A 9,254-nucleotide genomic window follows, 5' to 3' on the forward strand; every position below is an offset into this window, starting at 1 on the left:
AATAAGAGCTGCTCAGACCCTTAACATGTCAAAGCTGTGCTCAGTACCTACTTCTCACTTTTAGTTCTGCCTGTGCAGAATCACTCAGCTTTAGCTGCATAAGCACTTTTGTAAAATTGATTATGCTTTATTGCTTGCTTTAGGCAATACTTATTGCTGATTAAGTTATTGGTAATTCTGCTTCTATTAGTGTAGTAGCTTGCACAAAACTTTTAAAGATTGCTTCGAAGTTGTTCCGTCAGATTCTGTCATCATTCTGCTGGGAGCAATGGAAAATGTGCTACATCAGCTTTTGGTTAATTGCACGCAAAATAACTTCAGTTGTAACATCATGATGATATATGGCAGATATCATCAAATGGCAGACTAACCAAAAGTCCAGATTTTCTTGAAATAGTACATTAAGACAGAAATAGTTCCATATTTCTGTAGTGTATTTTCAATTGTCATGTTTAATTTGCTGCCTGACAGGGTGTAGTATCATTCATACGCTACATTTTCATTGTTTTAAACCACGAAGACATAAGTCTAATCAAATTCTCCCATATTTTTACCAGGTATTAAAATTCACTGTAGCAGTTTGTATGATTATTCCGACATGCTTTGAAGGCAGCACGAGTAGGGCAACAAATTAAGCTGTTGAGAGCAGACCTGTCTCTGGTTCAGAGTAATTAACGGGACATGATGTGATGTGGTTTACAGACAGGAATACACTAAGCAAGTATGTGTGACACACTTAATAACTTCTAGCTTGATTCAATCTAACATTTTTTGTGAGATATAGATTTCTGCAATCCTCTAAAAATAATAATTAAAAAAATTGACTGTTTATTCTAATCATAATTCATAGTCTTGGATTTTTTTTGGCTTTCCAGCCATATCACTTGGTATTCATCAGTATATGGCATTTGCAATAATTAACACAACTAATATACTTCTCTGACAGTGTATTTATTCATTTATGTATGCAGAGTGGGGTGCAACAGTTGACTGAAATTAAGAGAAGAGGAATTTCTGTGCATCCAACACTGTAAGTCAAATGCTGGCAGATAAAACTCTAATCAAACAGACAAGCTTATTTCATCTTTTCACTTTAGAAGCAAAATGTTTCTGAATTTATAAATAATTCAGAAGCTGAAAAGTACATTCTGTATCAAAGTATGTACAGCTTGTTTTGCCCAGTGGCATATACACACTCTGGGACCCTGAGGTAACATTTTTCCCTGTAAGCAGACAACATATGGATGCAGGGAAGGAAGGAAGGAAGAAGCAGAAGGTTGAAGCAATCAGCACAAATTTGATTTCCCCCTGTGTTCTTTTTCTTAAACTTCAAATCGAGTTGCATTTTCTTTTACACTGAGAAAAAGCACAAAGAAAGTACAAAATAAAAACCGAAGGGGCAGGATGATAACTTTACAGTGTAGAAAAACAACACATCAAGATAATGGAGGGAGGAGAAAACTGAAGTTTGTTTTTCTGTTTAATTTCATGTCACAAACATTTGTACAGTGTGAGAGACTGTTATTGTTTGAGTTTAGCCTGACCAAACCTTTCCCAGATAACATAACGAGGTTAAGAGGATCATTGCTCACACTCACCTCCTCAGTCCATTTGTAGATCTCCAGAGAGTAAGTGGAGCTATTCACTCTAATCGCAGCTCTTAAAACTGCACCAAGACAGCGGAAGAGACAAGATTAGGCCACTTTTCTTATAGCAACATTAATCACATCTCATAATGCTTACAGATTTGGCCACAAGAAGTCACAAGGATTTTTCTTTTTACTTTGAAAACTTAGAATAAAATGCATTTTCGGAAATAAAAATTAAATCTGCTTTGTGGTTTTCCTGCTCTGTTTGACCACAAATACATTGAAAGTCTTTACTTATGCCTTTTTGTTGGCCTTTGACATGTTTTCTTTCTTACATTGAACATTTACTTTTCTTTTTTTTTCGTTCCAATCTAAACTGAATATAAACATAACTGTTTAAGACAATGTGAAGTGATATTTTATCAAAGATTTGACAAAATCAGTAGTTGTTTTAATTCATTCTTACAGTGATTGCTCCAAACAACCAGCTGCAAAACAGATCAGTACAACATGTTGTTTGAGTTGCTCTAAATCAGCTTCCAACCCTTATTCCTTTCTAAGAAGCTATATTTAAAAGGATCCAGATCATACATGACCATGTACTCCCGCTGGCTAAATGTGCATCCTCTGGTTCACCTCCAGGGACTATAAATACTCCTTAATAAATTATACAGACTTACATCATTTGTAAGGAAGCAAATGATGGCTGTCAGTGTGTTTGGGACTGTCTGAACCAGGTTCTGACCCTCTGGACTAATGGGTGCTAACATAGCTTTAGCAGCACTAAATATTTACACAAAAGTTGAATTCCATCCACTCTTGAAACAGATAATGATCTTTTTGAGAGCTATTTAGAGCAACAGTGCATATTCATTGTCCAGTCTTACTGGTGATTTTGACCTGCTGCAATGCAAGCTCAAACTATAGCCGTTTTATGTGTCCTCATCTTCGTGCTGGGGGTGGGAGAGTGCACACTAATGATGTCTAACATATTTGATTTGGTTTTCTGGGGTGATGAACTACAGCGGCTGCCTCCAATCCACTCAGATTGCAGGCATGAAAATCAATGTTTCCAATAAACTTTGAAAGGCAGAGAAGATTTTGCAGCACTCCAGGGATTCCATCATTATCCATCATTATCCTAAACCAGCCTTTATGTCATTTTCATAAATCAAACAGTTTCTTACCAGGCAATCTATCACCACTATAATTTCTGTCAAAGTCGTACATGTAAAACAACCCAGCTGTAAAGCACTGAAATATAGGTCAGGTCTTTGTTTTGTTCCCCCCCTTTTATTTACTACTCAGAAAGATTCTATATGAAAATAATCCATTTTGTTTTTTGGAAAAAAAATATTGTCTATAAGCTATGCCTAGGAATGCTAAACTCACACTGTAATATTGGATGTGGTGAGGTTGCAAATAAAGCAGGTAAAGAATACTGTCATCGGTGACAAATACTTGGGAAACAATGGTTTAAAGCAGATTTTCCTGAAATGAAATCAGAACAAGAACACAAGACTGCAGTGTCATAAATCTCAATTGTAAAAGCTTTATATTTGCATTTAATCGCACGTGGTTATCATGGAATTATCGGGGCTGTTTTGTGTATATTGTGCTTATTCGAAGCATTGTTTTGCAGGTCCTCAAAAATCAATGCTACTCTTTTGCAAACTACAATATGCAAGTAACCACTAGGGGAAGTGCAGGGAGATATTGGACCAGATGTATATTCTGAGGATTAAAAGCAGTGCAAGGTATGGAAAGTTTCTTGTTTCTGCTGCTGTAAAGTTTTTCTGCTGTCATCTCAAAATGTACCAAATGCTTACCCTCTCAATCGTTGCCTTCTTGTTTTGTTAACACCCTACAAATTCAGCAACTCTGCGTCTGAGCTGTGTAACCTTCCCCCATGGAATCCTCTGGCAAAAAGCACAAAACACAAGCAAGTACACTCGCAACAGAGCCATTTGTCTATACCGACACAAGGTTACAGAGTAAGTATTTTGGCATTTTTGGCATTAAATGTCATCACTTTGCCAGGACTCCTTTGTCATCATCATAGCTCAATGCTTCATTAGTGTCATTTTCAGATGCCAGAGTTATTTCTCAGTGCAGTCAGATAAACAGCTGAGCTGAGCTACAGTTTTAGCTGTGGCTGGTCATATAGACGGAAAACCATTGTTGTACCAGTATAATTGAGTTATCGACTGAAGTATACCTGATGACATGGCACTATGTGAAATGAATCAGTTCGATCAGAGCAAAAGTTTGGGCATCCTTTTTGAGCATGATGTGACATGTAGTCTTCATGAATTCATGAGACAGAGTTTCTCATTTTTCCCACCATCTGACAAAAAAAGCAAAGAACATGTAAAGGAGAGCAGTTTTATTGGATATTCAATTGCATTAGATAACTGTTTTTTAATATCAAAATATCAAAAAAAAAGATGTGAGAATAAGAAAATGTAGAGTTTTGGTAGCACATCTTGGAGTTAGTTGACATCCAGCTGCATTTTCTGCTTCTGCTCCCAGGAGAGTGGTGCAGGGTCTCTCTAGATGAGGGGGTCACATAAAGCAGAGATGGCAGCGAATTTTGATCCAGCAGGAAAGATCCTCTGCCATTTTCTTGGGATGACTTGCTATTATATAGAAATTTTTGCCATAACCTTTCCATTGTTTTGTTCCATCTAATCAGTCTACTCAGTTCAAAAGCAGATTCCTCATGGACTCCCAAGTGCCATCTTGCATTTGACATAGTAAAACCACAGTTGAGTTATGCACTTTAACTACCCCAACCTTATTAGCTGGAGGTTGATGCTTGTGCTGAGAGAGCTCGTTTTGTCCTGCTACAGGAAGGGAATGATGAAGAGGTTCATTGCATGAATTACTTCTGCTGTAAATTTAACCAACAACTCAACTGTTCCACCATTTGTAGGGACTCTTGCTTTGCTCTTACCACTCAAGTGCTTTGAAGTATAGCTTTGGGCTAGCCCCCCACCAGGGCCGCCTTTACCTACTGTTGGGCCCCTGGGCTGAGAAGTTGTGTAGGCCTTGTCCTGTCCTCCAAATGTACAGTCCCATTATAGAAAATAATTTCTAGGTTCATACAGTTTTTTCTTTATTTTGTTGTATTGACATATCAATAATATGACCACAATGAATGAAAACGAATACAATAAGGAATGAATAAAAAACAACAGCAGCAACAGATCAAACTGTAAACCCTATGAAGCCATGCTTGTAAACAGAAATAGCTCAATCAAAATGACTTTTTACACACCGCACAGCCACAACATGTGAAAACCTGCAGAGGTAATCGATAAACACTGTATTGTTCTTTCTTCTGGTCTCAGAAAGTTGTGATCATGTTCTTAAATTTCACATCATGAAAAATGTCATGCTCAGTGATCAGAAGGTTACTGACTATATTACTAAGTTTGCTGCTGAAAATTGTTTTGCTGTTTATGTGCTCTGACGCAGATGTTTCAGCGCTTTTATTTTGATGAGCCGTCCATTTGTGCCCATTAAGCGAGTCCTTTGGACTGGTCCAAATCATCCCCTAGAGGCCAGGGTCACTGCTATGAGGGTGGTCTTGCTCCTCCCACTCTGATGCTTGTGTGTCTGCTGCTCCTACTCCCCCCTGCATCTGCCTTCGTCTCCTATGGCAGCGGCGCAGGTCCCGCTGCTTTCTCGGTGGGTTGAATCGTCAGTTCTTCCTTTGTCATCCATGTGAGACTCAAAGAATCCATGAGCTTCAGGATGCTCTTTAGTTATTTTTTCTACCAGATCTGTTTGTCAAAGGTCGATTTTCTATTGGTGGCACCTCTCCTGACCTTCTTTTGGCAGATGTCTTTCACTTGTCTCTCTACCAAAGTGCTAACGCATGACCTGGCACATTGGGGGCAGGATTTGGCATGGTGGAAATGGGTTCATTTGGACCAATCAGCAGACAGAAATTAGCACAAGACCCTGAATGACAGGATAACTTACAAATTATATAATAATTGGACTTTTTGGGTAATTTTGTCCAAAAAATGATAGTACCCTAAATGCAGTGAGCTTCAGCCCAGGTGAGCCCGTGCATTAAGGCGGCTTGCCCCCACCTATGGTTGTTGACACATGTCTAAAAACTCCTTGTGTTTTTTGCCTCACATGTACAATCATAACCAGAGAAAATGAAACACAAAAGGGACACAGGCAACTCCTCCGTCGATGCCTTGTCCAGGGCAGATCAGCGAGTGAGTAGCTGTTCTTTTTTTTTTTTTTTTTTAAATGTTCTTTTATTTATTGATTTATTTTTATAAACCTTGTATTTCATGTCTTGAGAGTAGAAGTGTTTGGTCCCCTGGTGTAGCCATTTAGTTTCAGATATTCAGATGATGTGTGTGGTTACAAACAGGTGATGAGCTGGAAGGTCCAGCTGTGCAATTCAGTGTGTGATTTTCCAAAGTGTCTGCTGTTAAATCCATCTGTAAGCGCCTCAGCTATTAAACTGCGCAGCTGACATCAGTTCAGGGTAGCTGTTATAGTCCTGAATAGGTTGACAACAGGTTTTTGGCCTTTGGGATTTTGATCATTTTCATTTCATAGCGATTTGTTGTGGACTGCTCTGTCAGGATTTGAGACAGCTTGTGTCTTATCTTGGCCACGCCATCAAAATCCCCCAGATACCCCCCCTGGAGCATAATTTTGAAGGCACTTATTTTTTACTATGACTTTATCTCTGACACCTTGTTTCTCCTTCTAATCACATTGTCCATCTAAAGTTTGTCATAAACTTTAACACCGGTACATTTACAGAACTCATGTAGTCCAATACTTTGTGTTCTTGTATGCAAAAGGGGGATAAAAACATATTTTTACAGGAGCATTTGGTTGAGATGTGTGAGTATGGGAGGCTTCTGTGTAGGCAGATTTAATTGGGGACAGGATGCCCCAGTGATGTGAAAAGTGTTTGTTGTAAAAGAAAAAGGCCACAGTTCAGACTCAACAGCAGTTCAAGTGTCCACAAGCAGTAATGTGTCCCTGAGCAGGGCACAGACTCAGTCCTGCTCATCCTCCTGCAAATGTCATGTCATCTAAATACCAATTAAGTTCCAGTGAAGTAGGAGCGAAGAACAGGATGTTCTTTAATCTAAATAACTGGGTCACAACAGTGGCTCTGTGGGGTGCAGAGAAAATTGCTCAGGTTTATCATCACATGTCTTTGAAATCTTTGGTGATACCAGATGAAGATCATGCTTTCTGTGATGTCTGGGACTGCCGCAGAAACGTTTTGGGTATAATTATTTCCCATTCGTCACAAACCCAGAAAACACTCTGACTTTTTGTTATATGCATTTTATTTCAAGAGAAAAAAAATTGATGTGATGTAAATGAATTTGGGTGTGTTACTACACTGATATGTAATTTACATGCTTGTGCTTAATGGGTGTTTTGTTGTGTAAATCCCTTTGTCATGCTCTGATCTATAAAATAATCTTTATACATGACATTTCAGTTGATTCGATCTAATATTCTACATATTTTGGTTGTAAATTGTGTTATGAGTTATTGTTTCTGCACATTCTCCTTTGACTTCTGACATCATCAAGACTTTTTCATCCAGACAATTGCTTAGTATTTTCTTATTTTAAAAGTATTCCTAGTAAACCCCAGAGATAGTTCTGTGTGAAAATCCCAGTAGATTAACAGTTTCTGAACCACACAGACCAGCCCATCTGGCACTAACATCAATATTATGTTCAAAGTCACCTAAATCCCCTTTCTTCTTTCATCTGATGCTCAGTTGGAACTTGTTAGGCAAGTCATGGTAACCACACAAGCAAATGCACTGAGTTGCTGCCCTGCGATTGGCTTGTTTGTGTTATAAGTAATTGAACACACAAATAAATGAGCTGAATGTGAAAACTGTATTTTGCTCATCAAACAGCTTCATGAAAAGTTAAATATGTTAACATGTAGCAACCTTGTTACCTTGTTCTTCACTACTGCGGTTATTTTATTGACCACATAAAATGACTACACCGCATCACTCACATGTTTCCTTTCTTGCTTCTATATTAGACACCCCTATAAGAGTCAGTTTTATTTATCACTTCCGACTTGTTTCATTTCTTTACTTATTTCATTATTTTTACCTTATTTTAATACCTCCACCAAGAACATCTACTGGCAATAACTTACCAGTGTGTGTTCATACTTTGCAAAGAAAGCCGTTTCTGATCGTGACCATATTTGAAAACCTGATTTTTTTTCTTGTGTCCATGTATAGAGTCCATGAAAACATGACGCTTATAAATATTTTATGACTTTTCTTAAAAAAAAAAGAAGAAAAGAACACAGAAAAAAAACTCTATGTGCCTTTCAATATTTTGGATTACTTCTCCGTTTGAATCATTTCTCCACAATATTTTCAATAATTTACATCCTGCAAGTTGTGAGAGGAGAAGAGTGAGGAGTATGAAAGCTCAGAATGAACATGTTTCTTTTTTAGAATTTAATAAGGTGTAATTCAGCTTTTAGAGTATTTCTGTGTATAATGATTGTAACCTGTGGAGTGTTTTTAGATGTTGGGGTGGTTTTAAAGCCGCATTTAACCTTGTACGTACAGAAAGACTCCTGCTGAGGATACTTACAGTTGATGTGTCAGTCCCTGGCAGGAGTTGTCTGTCTGGATGCAGCTCAGCTCTTTACTTCCTCTATCATTTCTGGAAGCAACTGCTGTGTGATTACAGTGACACTCAGAGTGATCTGTATGTGATGCTGTCTTTCATGTACCTGCTATCTTTCATGTACCTGATGTATTTTTGTGAGAACTGAAGCGTCCCCTGTGGGACCGGGACACATTTGGTCCATGTTGTGCTTTTCTTGTCAGCACAGTTTTTGTTTGTTATTCAATATCTAATCTTTTTGTGGATCTTGGATGTTACAGTTCTTCTTCAATGTGTCTCATAGTTCAATTCAATACAGTTCAATACAGATGAATTAATTCAAGCTAATTTATTATAATCAAATGAAACAAATCCACATTAGTTCAGTTTATAATAGCTGTGTATAAAAGCCAATTTCTAAAAGATAATTACCTAGCTAAGCAAAGCCAAAAGATTGCATTGGGTCTAGTAATCTTCACATCATGAGGATGTACAGAGCGGAAGATTTATGAGCAGGCTGGTGATGAATTGTATTGCTTGTGAGTCTCTGTCATACAATACAGAAGAAACATACATTCAGGTGTTGTAAAACACAGCGACAAACTCTTTTCCACACCAAAAAGCTTGTTGGGAAGGAATCAGTCATGCCGTGGTCTGGTTTTCCTGGCATCATGGACAAGTTACAAGCTGCTCAAAGGCCTCAAACTCAGTTTCACATTGTGCTGTATTGTTTTAAGCTCTGTTTCTACCAAGGGGTCCAGCTGTAAAGGGGACTGTTCGGTGGGGTCTGGTAAAGCCCGATCTCTGTTGTCTTTCCACAGCCAACTGTAGCCGACTTTAGGCTGAGTATAAGCCAGGTAATAGAAAATGTGTCAGCAGAAAAATAACAATAAATTGCAGAATATGACACCTTCCTTTAATTGCAACAAGAAAAAATATTCATTCATTCACTTTCAGCTCTTAATTCAATTCAGTCTTGTGGGAAAGCTGGCGCCTTCCCAGCAATAAGCAG

The sequence above is a fragment of the Telmatherina bonti genome (assembly GCF_933228915.1).
Source record: "Telmatherina bonti genome assembly, chromosome: 5".
NCBI classification, from domain to species: domain Eukaryota; kingdom Metazoa; phylum Chordata; class Actinopteri; order Atheriniformes; family Telmatherinidae; genus Telmatherina; species Telmatherina bonti.